This window comes from Bombina bombina, chromosome 4, assembly GCF_027579735.1.
Source record: "Bombina bombina isolate aBomBom1 chromosome 4, aBomBom1.pri, whole genome shotgun sequence".
NCBI classification, from domain to species: Eukaryota; Metazoa; Chordata; class Amphibia; order Anura; family Bombinatoridae; genus Bombina; species Bombina bombina.
The window spans coordinates 1,000,112,081-1,000,127,080 of record NC_069502.1 but is presented as its reverse complement, the minus strand read 5'-3'; positions in this window follow the sequence as shown (position 1 = coordinate 1,000,127,080).

The following is a 15,000-nucleotide window of genomic DNA, read 5'->3' as shown; positions in this document are numbered from 1 at the left end:
ATAATTATATATACAGGCATACATGGTTATAACAATAATGGAAAGATACAATATGCTATTTGAATTGTTAAATAACATACATACTATAATAAACACATTTCCAAGTCATATATTCCTATACCTAAAGAATGCTTAGACCCTAAACAGTTTTAGTTCAAAACTCACAACTGATAGTCTATAAGCTAAATATTCCATTATTTTGGCTATGGAATTGAACTCATATAATGTGCCTAAAGTATGTTGTGCAAATAGTACGGTATTAAACCCAAAATCTATAGACATATGTGTTAATAAACAAAATACTAGTGTATATTTGAGAATAGTGCATAAGTACATATCCCTAAATACTAGGATGTATGTGAAGTGGCCCAGATATATATTTCCCTAAATACTAGGATGTGTGAAGGGTAGTGGTGTTAGGTTGATTGGATACCAACCCAGCATGAGAAACAATATGTAAAGGGTACCAGTGTGGCATTTATGGGACAGGGAAAAGGCCCCATAGGAAAAATTAATTAAATCAAATGAAATAAAATAAATAAATCGCATTGTCACGAACCATATATCAATGCCAGTGGTTGATGAGATCAAATTCTGAATTGAAGCCCTTTGGTACCTGAGTTTGAAGTTTAAAGATCCAAAAGGCTTCCTGTCTGGCCAGAATTTCCTCTTTATTCCCACCTCTGAATGGTTGCTTAACCTGTTCAATTGCCCTCCAATTAAATGCTCTCACATCTCCATCGTGTACCTCAATGAAATGTCCTTGATAGTGCTGAGACTGTTTTCTCATTTTTGATGTAACCCAGGTGTTCTCGTACTCTCGTACGGACATCCCTGGTAGTCATGCCCACATACTGTCGGCAATGCTCACTACATTCAATGAGGTACACGACGAAATGAGTAGAGCATCTAATACATCCTCTAGTCTCAAATGTTTGATTAGTGACATGAGAATAGAAGTTTCTTCCCTCTACTATGTAGTCACAGGCTTTGCATCTACCATTGCTACATTTATATGTTCCATTAATGGCCAGCCATGTAGCTGATAATTCCTTTTGTGGTAAAAGGGAGGGCGACAAGATATTGCCTAAGGTGACACCTCTAGAATAAACACATTTGAAACCTTCGTCCACTGTTCTTTTTAAAGCCTTGTCTCCACGCAGTATTGGGAAGTATTTTCTTATAATATTACAAACTTCATTGTATTCCGATGAATATTGTGTAATAAAAAGAGTTCTATTATCATCCCCTTTGTTTGGCCTAGGTATGAGAGTGTCCTGTCTATCCACACTGCCCACTTCCTTAGCCACATTCTTAATCATGCTGGGCTGGTATCCCCTCTCAATCAGTCTGTCTGCCATGTGTTTACTCTCTTTCTTGAAGTCTATTTCAGTGTTGCAAATTCGTCTAGTCCGTAATAACTGTCCTTTGGCTATTCCCCTGAAAACATGTTTCGGGTGAGCACTCTTACTGTGCAGGAGTGTGTTACCAGAAATAGGCTTCCTGTACAGACGAGTGATTACTTTTCCTGTATCAATCTCTCCCTCTAGGGAGATATCCAGGTAATTAATCGTCTTTCTGTTCCATTCACTGGTAAAATTAACCCCATTGTCACTCTCATTGAGGTAACACACAAACCTTTCAGCTTCCGTTTCACTAGATGTCCATACCAAAAGCAGGTCATCAATGAAACGTTTATATAGGCTAATGTGTTTCCTATATGGGTTACTATCTGAATAGACAAAGCATCTTTCAAGCCAACCCATAAAAATGTTGGCATATGAGGGGGCAAACTTAGCCCCCATTGCCGTGCCTTTCCTCTGCAGATAGTAAGTGCCCTCAAAATAGAAATAATTATGTTGCAACAGAAAAGATGTGACTTTAAGTATATATTCCATTACATATTCCTCAATATTGTAGTGTAACTCTAGAAAGTACTTAATGGCCTTAATACCCAAATTGTGAGGGATACTGGAATATAAAGATATCACATCCACAGCTAACCAACTGTGGTCAGCTGTCCATGTAAAATCATCAAAAAGTTGCAAAACATGGGTAGTGTCCTTGATATGACTATGTAGATCAAGGACAATGGGTTGCAAAATGGCATCCAACCATTCGGACAACGGCTCCAAAAGGGAGCCGATGCCTGAAACGATCGGGCGCCCCTTTACATTCGTCAATCCTTTATGTACTTTGGGTAAGTGGTGAAACACTGGAGTAATAGGATTAGCCACATTAAGATACTTCAGTGTTTCACCATCCATAATGCCATATTGTACACCATCATCCAATAGACTATACAGATCTCTTTGGAATCTAGAGGTGGGGTTACATGTCAGTATAGTATATGTACTTGTATCCTCAAGTTGCCTTTTGGCCTCTGAGATATATGATACCTTGTCCATAATGACAACACTTCCGCCTTTATCAGAGTTCTTTATGACAATAGACTCATTACTTTTAAGACTATTTAATGCCAATTTTTCATTTACGGTTAGATTGTGTTTTTTCACACTTTTAGACTGATGTAGTGATGTGAGATCCTCCACTACTCGTTTGTGGAACAGTTCAAGGGATTTCCCTCGACTATGTATGGGATAAAAAGTAGATTGTCCCTTGAATCTAGGAAAATTAATATTGTTAGAATTTTCACTGTTATAGGCCTCTGACTGCAGACTTTCCAGAGTAATAATATCGCAAGTGTCCGAAAAATTAAGATTTTCCTTTAGATCACTTGATTTCGCATTAGCAACCTCTTGTGTAGTAGGACTACTGGCGATATTATTCTCTGTCTCCAAAGAGAAATGTTTCTCCAAAGTAAGCTTTCTAATGAACTTATTTAAGTCAATGATAGTGTTAAACAAGTTAAAGCTGTTATTAGGACAAAACCCTAAACCATAGTTTAACACTTTGTACTCTGCTTTTGTAAGTATATGTTTTGATAAATTTACTACATTGCCTACTTGGGCTTGCTGCCATTCTTGTTGTCCCTGAGGGTATATCTGTGTTGTACATGTTTGGGGCCCTTCCCTCCCCCTGTTTTTTGTTTTAGGGCTGGCCGAAAAACCTGAGTGTAATTCTCTGGGGTCACTCCTGTTGTGATATGTTCCCTGGAACTGATGGTATCTGTTACTGTAGCACCAATTGGTGGTCTGTGTACTAGAGAGCTACTGGTCTTAGGCCTAGCGCCTTTTTTTACCATGCTATTTGAGTTTTCATTAGCATTTATCATGCTTACTTGTGTAAGTATTTCAGGGGTTGGTAACATTAAAATACCCTCCCCATCTGATCCTGAATTGTCTTCACCAGATGTAGAAGCAGCAAAAGAAGACTGATCATCATCTGTTGTGTAAGTTGTCACAAAGGTAACCTTTTTCTTTTGTTTATTCTTTCTGTGTTTATTAGAGGGACCACTTTTTACCTCCCTGGTCTCAATATCTGACTCAGGGTTGTTTTTATCAATGCTTTTATTTTTATTTGATCTATTTCTAGATCTCCTAGGTTTGTGCCAAATGTAAACCTTATTCTCATGGTAGTCCCTCTGATCCCGCAGAAATTTGGTATGCTTTATATTAATAAGTTCTTTCCTAGATGTTTCAACTACTTCAACTAACATTCTGTCAAATTCACAATACTCACTCGCTTCTTTAAATTTACCAAGCTCTATTTGTAATGCAGTAATTTCATGTCTAACTATTTGCAGCTGCTCATTTTTCAGCCTAACAAGAATTCCCATTAATCTGAGTGAGCATTCAGACAAAACACTGTTCCATTCACAAATCAATTCTTCATTATTACCAACATCAAAATTAGGGAATTTTCTAACCCTTAGACCCCTGGGAATCATACTTAAGTCCAAGTATTTGTTTATGAGCCAAGTGTCAAGCTTTAAACGTATTTCCTTAAGCCTCAGGATCTCCAGGGAATAAAACAAATCCCCCAGTTTAATATCTTGAGATTCTTTCTTGAAAAAGTCCTCTAATTCTAGGCCTTCAAAATCAGAGTCATTAGGTGGTAAGAGGGAATAATACTGTGTATTACCCGATGCTTCCATATTGCTTGGATAGATGTTACAGTGAACTAGAAAAACACACAGTCCTCAAATCCAGAGTGTGAGTAATATGCTGGGCTTCAAGGATAAAAAGTAATAAATGAGAGAAGTAGTCCCAGATATAGAGTCACATTCAAAAGGATGGTAACACTCAAAGCCAGGACATCAGTGATGTGTGATAGGAACCACATGTACCAAGACTGTAAACGGTAATAACACACCCCCTTCAATCAGGAATATAATTCATATATGCGCCCCAGTCTTTTCAGGCATCCACTATTGCGGAATAAGGTGAAATTCAAAACTCACCCTTCTGCCTTAATGAGTCGCTGTGGTCCGTGTCCGGTGGTGGGGAATATTTCAGAGGCGTGCTCCTAAATGGGGATAAACAACGGCTGAACTGCCGGTTCCCCTGCAAGGATTTGCTGTACTCCGGATCCCCTACAATACCAGACTTCCGGAACTCCGTAGCGTAGCGTGTGACGTCATCGGGGGCCTGTGAAGCCGGGGGTGTGTAACGATCAGCCAATCAGGTTCCCAGAGAACTCGAAAAATGAAAACCACTGGTCCACTTGATTTCGCTTGTGTGTGAGGAACTGAAGAAAAACTGCTGCCAAATGAGGGACTCCTTGTGATCCCAAAGAGAACAAAATATGAAAGGATGAAGCAGTAGTCTTCCAAGTATGAATAAAAAGTCCAATCTTTATTTCATAGTTAAAACATCACAGCAAGGGGTAAGAAGGTGCAGGCTGGTTGACTAGTTTCGGCTGTGTGCCGTAATCATAATCCTGCAGCCACTTAAAATTGTACATATTTAAAGGGGTTTCCAAACACAGTGATTGGTCAATGTTAATGGGAGTGTAAATCCACCCCCTCACATAATTTAACCTCTTACTGAACTTTTATCTGGGCCTGATAGGAGATTTGACCTTGTTAACATAGAGAAAGACTATAGGAAATAATGATCACAGATAATCAATGCATTTATGCAGGCTCAAAAATATGTTTAGATATATATATATATATATATATATATATGTATCTAGTGCATATGAAGAGATATACAGCACATATTCATATGTTTATAACTATGTCATAGATATGGGTAATATAATATAATATAACCCAGTATGCACAAATTTATAGAGAATGTATAAAATCTAAAATATAAATATATATAGCATCAGTATGTAGATGATCTGTATTCATGCTAGTATAATTATATATACAGGCATACATGGTTATAACAATAATGGAAAGATACAATATGCTATTTGAATTGTTAAATAACATACATACTATAATAAACACATTTCCAAGTCATATATTCCTATACCTAAAGAATGCTTAGACCCTAAACAGTTTTAGTTCAAAACTCACAACTGATAGTCTATAAGCTAAATATTCCATTATTTTGGCTATGGAATTGAACTCATATAATGTGCCTAAAGTATGTTGTGCAAATAGTACGGTATTAAACCCAAAATCTATAGACATATGTGTTAATAAACAAAATACTAGTGTATATTTGAGAATAGTGCATAAGTACATATCCCTAAATACTAGGATGTATGTGAAGTGGCCCAGATATATATTTCCCTAAATACTAGGATGTGTGAAGGGTAGTGGTGTTAGGTTGATTGGATACCAACCCAGCATGAGAAACAATATGTAAAGGGTACCAGTGTGGCATTTATGGGACAGGGAAAAGGCCCATAGGAAAAATTAATTAAATCAAATGAAATAAAATAAATAAATCGCATTGTCACGAACCATATATCAATGCCAGTGGTTGATGAGATCAAATTCTGAATTGAAGCCCTTTGGTACCTGAGTTTGAAGTTTAAAGATCCAAAAGGCTTCCTGTCTGGCCAGAATTTCCTCTTTATTCCCACCTCTGAATGGTTGCTTATATATATATATATATATACACACACATATATATATATATATATATATACACACACATATATATATATATATATATATACACACACATATATATATATATATATATATATATATATACACACACACACACACATATATATATATATATATATATATATATATATATATATACACACACACACACATATATATATATATATATATACACACACACACACACACACACACACACACATATATATATATATATATACACACACACATATATATATATATAGGCATCCAACAAGAAAAGCACTCACCGGGTCTTATCCAGCAAAAATCTTTTTAATATGTGACGTTTCGGGGTTGCCCCCGTCCTCAGACAACAGTTACAGGTATATACATTTACTCACCTTATATACACAAACAAACCCGCTCCCAAGTGTGATCCCGCCGGCGGCGTACCGGAAGTGAGTTGCCGCGCGTAGAGCCCTACGTCACCGGTTACCATAGCAACCAGGACGCCACCCGGCGGAATCCTAGTTAAAAAATTGGAAACATAAAAAGTGCATTATACAGAATGGCTGTAGGAATAGATGTCTGCTAGCAAAACAATCTGTCATGATATCCTGCTAGTCTTAAATACCAAAAACGGGGGAAATGATTTTTTCTTTATCCTAACACCGTAACTAACAGCAGGAGCTATATGGATTACTTAATATATATTCTATTAGGGCTTCTGGCCACTAAATCTACAGCAAAACAAACTATGTGAGTCCATGCATCTAGGTTCAGAAAAAACAAAAAACAAACAAAGCATAAATAAATATAGAAAACAAAAAATAACCAAATAAGCCATAAACAATATATAGAATTAAATAAAGAGACAAACCAAAGAACGTGAAAAAAGTGAAAAAATATAATAAATAAAACAAAAACAAAAAACGAAAACAAATATTAAAAAAGTTAAAAAATATATAAAGGTATAAAAGCAGGAGAAGAAACAAAAAAAGAAAAGGAAAAAAGAGAGAAGAACCAAGAGACATGTAACAAGAGGGTATCAGAAAGAGGTATCCTACAAAAAGCAATGCCAATCTAAGTTGACATTCAGGCCCCTGGGGGCCATGGTGCCAAGATTGTAAATCCATTTGGATTCACGCTGTAGTAGTATTCTACCCCTGTCACCCCCTCTAGTAAGAGGGGGCACATGATCAATGATAATATATTTTAGATCAGCAACTGAATGTTTTAATAGGGCAAAATGCCTGGCCACTGGTTGGTCAGAGTCACCACGATCAATAGCTGCTCTTATTGCTGATCTGTGGTTGGCCATTCTTGTACGAAGGTCGTCCACAGTTTTTCCCACATAGAACAAACCGCATACACAGTGTAACAAATACACTATGTATTTGGTTGTACATGTGACCCGATGTCTGATGCTGTAAGTCCTATTTTTGTAGGGATGTCTGAACACTTTACCAGTTGTTAGTCCATTGCATGTTGTACATCCTAAGCAGCGATAACAGCCAGGTTTAGATTGCAACCAGGTCTCTTTCATATAACTCCCCCTGGGATCCGTCTTGACAAGTTGGTCTCTTAAAGACCTCGCTCTCCGATATCCCATTCTAGGTGGTGCTGTCCCCTCAAACGGTAGATCCGGGTCTGAAGATATAAGAGACCAGTGTTTGCGTATACTCTCCGCTATGGCTGGTTTATCAACATCAAATGTTGTGGAGAACGTCATTCTATTATCTTCCAAAGATGTTTCCTTGTAAATCAGTAGATCCTCCTGTTGTAGCTTCAATGTATCCATCTTCTGTATTATTAGATCTTGTTTATGGTACCCCCTCTGGATGAAACGTGATTCCATAATATGCATTTGTTGTTCCCGAAGATCAGCCATGGTATTGTTCCTTGCTGTTCTCTTGAATTGCGATAGAGGAAGAGCACGTTTGAGGGCTGGAGGATGGCAGCTATGGGCATGTAGTAAAGAATTACGGTCTGTTTCTTTTGTATATAGTGTCGTGCACAGTCGACCTTCTTTCTTAAAAATTCTCAGGTCCAAAAAATCCACACTCGAGTTGTTGTACGTCAGTTTGAATTTAATATTTGGATGTGCTGCATTGACACTTGTAAACCATACTAGTAAATCTTCCTCTGTACCATGCCATATCAGGAAAAGATCATCTATATACCTTTTATAATGGGAAATTCTGTCATCCTGGAATAATGTTGTTCCTTTCGTTTCGAATTCTGCCATGAACAGGTTGGCATATGTGGGTGCCACATTTGACCCCATGGCGGTCCCCGCAATTTGCAGGTAAAATTCTTTCTCGAAACGAAAGTAATTCATCTCCAAGCATGCTGATAAGAGTTCCTGGATTGCATCAATAGGTGGACCCACATATGGATATTTGGCCAATTGTCTACATACTGCCACTATCCCCTCATTGTGAGGTATTATTGTATATAAGCTGGTCACGTCCATAGTGACCAGCAAGGTATCCCCTTGTATATCAGTGATGGTGCTGAGTATTCTTATCATTGCACTTGAATCCAGGAGGAAAGAATCCATACTCCTAACCAGTGGTTGGAGTATATTGTCCAAATAGATAGCAATTGGCTGAAGCAGTGAGCCTATAGCCGAGACTATAGGTCTCCCTGGGGGGGTTTTCATATCCTTGTGGATCTTTGGTAGAGTATAGATTACAGGTACTCTTGGATGTTGTACTGTCATAAAACCCAGGGCGTCACCATCTATATAGCTGGTCTCATGCAAGTGTTGAAGCATGTTGTCAAGTTTTCTTTTATATATACTTGTGGGATCACCTCTGAGTTTTGTGTAGGTATCTTTATCCATCAATTGTCGTATAATTTCAGCCCTGTAATTAGTATAGTTTTGAACGACAATGGCACCCCCTTTGTCCGCTTCCCTTAGAGTTATGGAAGTGTTGTTTTGTAGGTCAATGAGGGCGCTTCTTTCGTCTTTGGTCAGATTGTGTCTATACCGACTCTTTCTTTGATGTGACCTTAGAGTATCCTGTTGTACCATCCTGGAGAAGGTTCTTATAGAAGGGTTATAGCTTGTAGGGTCAAATTTACTTTTCTCTTTGAATATCTTTTTCGGTTGTTCTTGATAATCCTTGAAGTATTCTTTTAGTCTCAAATTCCTTGAGAACTTCTGGATATCTATAAATAGTCCAAAGTCATCACACTTGACAGTTGGTATAAATGACAAGCCCTTATTTAAAACCCTTCTCTCATTCTCGGTTAGTACATGATTACTTAGATTGACAACTAGGTCCTCCTTGGCCGGCCTCTCCTGGGGGGTCTGGGCGGTAGACTTGAACCCCCCCCGCCTTGTGTGGTTCCTCGTCCTTCCCCGTTTTTTGATCTAGTTGTCATACCACTTCTGTAGTCATTATGCATCTGTGTAGTGGTACCGGTCGTCGTATTGCCATCAGAGTCAGTGCTATTGCCTGAGCTGTCCACTGTATCCATAGGTCTTCTTCTATTGTATCTGTGGCGCCATTGTCTATTTGTGCGATATTGTGCTCTTTCATCGGGACCCAATTGCCATCTATAGACACTCTTATTTTTATAGTCGTTGGTCACGTCTTCTAGTTTGCGATTTTTGAATGTAATCAGCTCGTCCTCATACTTTTTTATATCCTCTTTTAGTTTGCCAAGCCAATTTTGTTCCCTCTCAGCTTCCAATACCGGCATATATTGGTCCTCATATTTGGATATTTCTATCTTACTTACTTCCAGAAGCCTGGAAACCTCCTGTATTACAAGTAATATCAGGTCTAGGGAGCACTTATTGAGTATATTACACCATTTAATGCAAAAATCAGGATTGTTCCTGCCTATCGTTGGGACATTCCTGATGCGGAAGCCCCTAGGAATGAATTTCTTACGGTGATACTCAGATAAGTATGCTCCATGTAATGCATAGTCAATATCTTTTTTCTTCATTTTGGCCAGTTTCTCATAAACATTTTTTGTTTGTTCTATAATGGCCCTCTGGGGTATTGCTGCAAAACGTATGCGAGATGCATCTTCTTCAGTAAAAAAGAATTCCTCTGCACCTTTTATTTCTTCCCCCAGATTCAATTCCTGTGTTGTTTCAATCCCCTCAGCCATGATGTATCAAAAAATCTTCAATTATTGGTCAATGCACAGTGTCCATAAAAACAAAGAAAATATGAAAATCCTCAGGAGTCACAGTCTGTATCTCAATATCAGCCGGGTGCTAATACAATAAAAATACAATATCCCAAGAGGTAGCAGCACTCACGGTAACACAGTCCTTTATTTAGCCTGCCCGGGGTGCTTTAAAGTAACAATATAGGCATCCAACAAGAAAAGCACTCACCGGGTCTTATCCAGCAAAAATCTTTTTAATATGTGACGTTTCGGGGTTGCCCCCGTCCTCAGACAACAGTTACAGGTATATACATTTACTCACCTTATATACACAAACAAACCCGCTCCCAAGTGTGATCCCGCCGGCGGCGTACCGGAAGTGAGTTGCCGCGCGTAGAGCCCTACGTCACCGGTTACCATAGCAACCAGGACGCCACCCGGCGGAATCCTAGTTAAAAAATTGGAAACATAAAAAGTGCATTATACAGAATGGCTGTAGGAATAGATGTCTGCTAGCAAAACAATCTGTCATGATATCCTGCTAGTCTTAAATACCAAAAACGGGGAAATGATTTTTTCTTTATCCTAACACCGTAACTAACAGCAGGAGCTATATGGATTACTTAATATATATTCTATTAGGGCTTCTGGCCACTAAATCTACAGCAAAACAAACTATGTGAGTCCATGCATCTAGGTTCAGAAAAAACAAAAAACAAACAAAGCATAAATAAATATAGAAAACAAAAAATAACCAAATAAGCCATAAACAATATATAGAATTAAATAAAGAGACAAACCAAAGAACGTGAAAAAAGTGAAAAAATATAATAAATAAAACAAAAACAAAAAACGAAAACAAATATTAAAAAAGTTAAAAAATATATAAAGGTATAAAAGCAGGAGAAGAAACAAAAAAAGAAAAGGAAAAAAGAGAGAAGAACCAAGAGACATGTAACAAGAGGGTATCAGAAAGAGGTATCCTACAAAAAGCAATGCCAATCTAAGTTGACATTCAGGCCCCTGGGGGCCATGGTGCCAAGATTGTAAATCCATTTGGATTCACGCTGTAGTAGTATTCTACCCCTGTCACCCCCTCTAGTAAGAGGGGGCACATGATCAATGATAATATATTTTAGATCAGCAACTGAATGTTTTAATAGGGCAAAATGCCTGGCCACTGGTTGGTCAGAGTCACCACGATCAATAGCTGCTCTTATTGCTGATCTGTGGTTGGCCATTCTTGTACGAAGGTCGTCCACAGTTTTTCCCACATAGAACAAACCGCATACACAGTGTAACAAATACACTATGTATTTGGTTGTACATGTGACCCGATGTCTGATGCTGTAAGTCCTATTTTTGTAGGGATGTCTGAACACTTTACCAGTTGTTAGTCCATTGCATGTTGTACATCCTAAGCAGCGATAACAGCCAGGTTTAGATTGCAACCAGGTCTCTTTCATATAACTCCCCCTGGGATCCGTCTTGACAAGTTGGTCTCTTAAAGACCTCGCTCTCCGATATCCCATTCTAGGTGGTGCTGTCCCCTCAAACGGTAGATCCGGGTCTGAAGATATAAGAGACCAGTGTTTGCGTATACTCTCCGCTATGGCTGGTTTATCAACATCAAATGTTGTGGAGAACGTCATTCTATTATCTTCCAAAGATGTTTCCTTGTAAATCAGTAGATCCTCCTGTTGTAGCTTCAATGTATCCATCTTCTGTATTATTAGATCTTGTTTATGGTACCCCCCTCTGGATGAAACGTGATTCCATAATATGCATTTGTTGTTCCCGAAGATCAGCCATGGTATTGTTCCTTGCTGTTCTCTTGAATTGCGATAGAGGAAGAGCACGTTTGAGGGCTGGAGGATGGCAGCTATGGGCATGTAGTAAAGAATTACGGTCTGTTTCTTTTGTATATAGTGTCGTGCACAGTCGACCTTCTTTCTTAAAAATTCTCAGGTCCAAAAAATCCACACTCGAGTTGTTGTACGTCAGTTTGAATTTAATATTTGGATGTGCTGCATTGACACTTGTAAACCATACTAGTAAATCTTCCTCTGTACCATGCCATATCAGGAAAAGATCATCTATATACCTTTTATAATGGGAAATTCTGTCATCCTGGAATAATGTTGTTCCTTTCGTTTCGAATTCTGCCATGAACAGGTTGGCATATGTGGGTGCCACATTTGACCCCATGGCGGTCCCCGCAATTTGCAGGCTGATCTTCGGGAACAACAAATGCATATTATGGAATCACGTTTCATCCAGAGGGGGTACCATAAACAAGATCTAATAATACAGAAGATGGATACATTGAAGCTACAACAGGAGGATCTACTGATTTACAAGGAAACATCTTTGGAAGATAATAGAATGACGTTCTCCACAACATTTGATGTTGATAAACCAGCCATAGCGGAGAGTATACGCAAACACTGGTCTCTTATATCTTCAGACCCGGATCTACCGTTTGAGGGGACAGCACCACCTAGAATGGGATATCGGAGAGCGAGGTCTTTAAGAGACCAACTTGTCAAGACGGATCCCAGGGGGAGTTATATGAAAGAGACCTGGTTGCAATCTAAACCTGGCTGTTATCGCTGCTTAGGATGTACAACATGCAATGGACTAACAACTGGTAAAGTGTTCAGACATCCCTACAAAAATAGGACTTACAGCATCAGACATCGGGTCACATGTACAACCAAATACATAGTGTATTTGTTACACTGTGTATGCGGTTTGTTCTATGTGGGAAAAACTGTGGACGACCTTCGTACAAGAATGGCCAACCACAGATCAGCAATAAGAGCAGCTATTGATCGTGGTGACTCTGACCAACCAGTGGCCAGGCATTTTGCCCTATTAAAACATTCAGTTGCTGATCTAAAATATATTATCATTGATCATGTGCCCCCTCTTACTAGAGGGGGTGACAGGGGTAGAATACTACTACAGCGTGAATCCAAATGGATTTACAATCTTGGCACCATGGCCCCCAGGGGCCTGAATGTCAACTTAGATTGGCATTGCTTTTTGTAGGATACCTCTTTCTGATACCCTCTTGTTACATGTCTCTTGGTTCTTCTCTCTTTTTTCCTTTTCTTTTTTTGTTTCTTCTCCTGCTTTTATACCTTTATATATTTTTTAACTTTTTTAATATTTGTTTTCGTTTTTTGTTTTTGTTTTATTTATTATATTTTTTCACTTTTTTCACGTTCTTTGGTTTGTCTCTTTATTTAATTCTATATATTGTTTATGGCTTATTTGGTTATTTTTTGTTTTCTATATTTATTTATGCTTTGTTTGTTTTTTGTTTTTTCTGAACCTAGATGCATGGACTCACATAGTTTGTTTTGCTGTAGATTTAGTGGCCAGAAGCCCTAATAGAATATATATTAAGTAATCCATATAGCTCCTGCTGTTAGTTACGGTGTTAGGATAAAGAAAAAATCATTTCCCCGTTTTTGGTATTTAAGACTAGCAGGATATCATGACAGATTGTTTTGCTAGCAGACATCTATTCCTACAGCCATTCTGTATAATGCACTTTTTATGTTTCCAATTTTTTAACTAGGATTCCGCCGGGTGGCGTCCTGGTTGCTATGGTAACCGGTGACGTAGGGCTCTACGCGCGGCAACTCACTTCCGGTACGCCGCCGGCGGGATCACACTTGGGAGCGGGTTTGTTTGTGTATATAAGGTGAGTAAATGTATATACCTGTAACTGTTGTCTGAGGACGGGGGCAACCCCGAAACGTCACATATTAAAAAGATTTTTGCTGGATAAGACCCGGTGAGTGCTTTTCTTGTTGGATGCCTATATTGTTACTTTAAAGCACCCCGGGCAGGCTAAATAAAGGACTGTGTTACCGTGAGTGCTGCTACCTCTTGGGATATTGTATTTTTATTGTATTAGCACCCGGCTGATATTGAGATACAGACTGTGACTCCTGAGGATTTTCATATTTTCTTTGTTTTTATGGACACTGTGCATTGACCAATAATTGAAGATTTTTTGATACATCATGGCTGAGGGGATTGAAACAACACAGGAATTGAATCTGGGGGAAGAAATAAAAGGTGCAGAGGAATTCTTTTTTACTGAAGAAGATGCATCTCGCATACGTTTTGCAGCAATACCCCAGAGGGCCATTATAGAACAAACAAAAAATGTTTATGAGAAACTGGCCAAAATGAAGAAAAAAGATATTGACTATGCATTACATGGAGCATACTTATCTGAGTATCACCGTAAGAAATTCATTCCTAGGGGCTTCCGCATCAGGAATGTCCCAACGATAGGCAGGAACAATCCTGATTTTTGCATTAAATGGTGTAATATACTCAATAAGTGCTCCCTAGACCTGATATTACTTGTAATACAGGAGGTTTCCAGGCTTCTGGAAGTAAGTAAGATAGAAATATCCAAATATGAGGACCAATATATGCCGGTATTGGAAGCTGAGAGGGAACAAAATTGGCTTGGCAAACTAAAAGAGGATATAAAAAAGTATGAGGACGAGCTGATTACATTCAAAAATCGCAAACTAGAAGACGTGACCAACGACTATAAAAATAAGAGTGTCTATAGATGGCAATTGGGTCCCGATGAAAGAGCACAATATCGCACAAATAGACAATGGCGCCACAGATACAATAGAAGAAGACCTATGGATACAGTGGACAGCTCAGGCAATAGCACTGACTCTGATGGCAATACGACGACCGGTACCACTACACAGATGCATAATGACTACAGAAGTGGTATGACAACTAGATCAAAAAACGGGGAAGGACGAGGAACCACACAAGGCGGGGGGGGTTCAAGTCTACCGCCCAGACCCCCCAGGAGAGGCCGGCCAAGGAGGACCTAGTTGTCAATCTAAGTA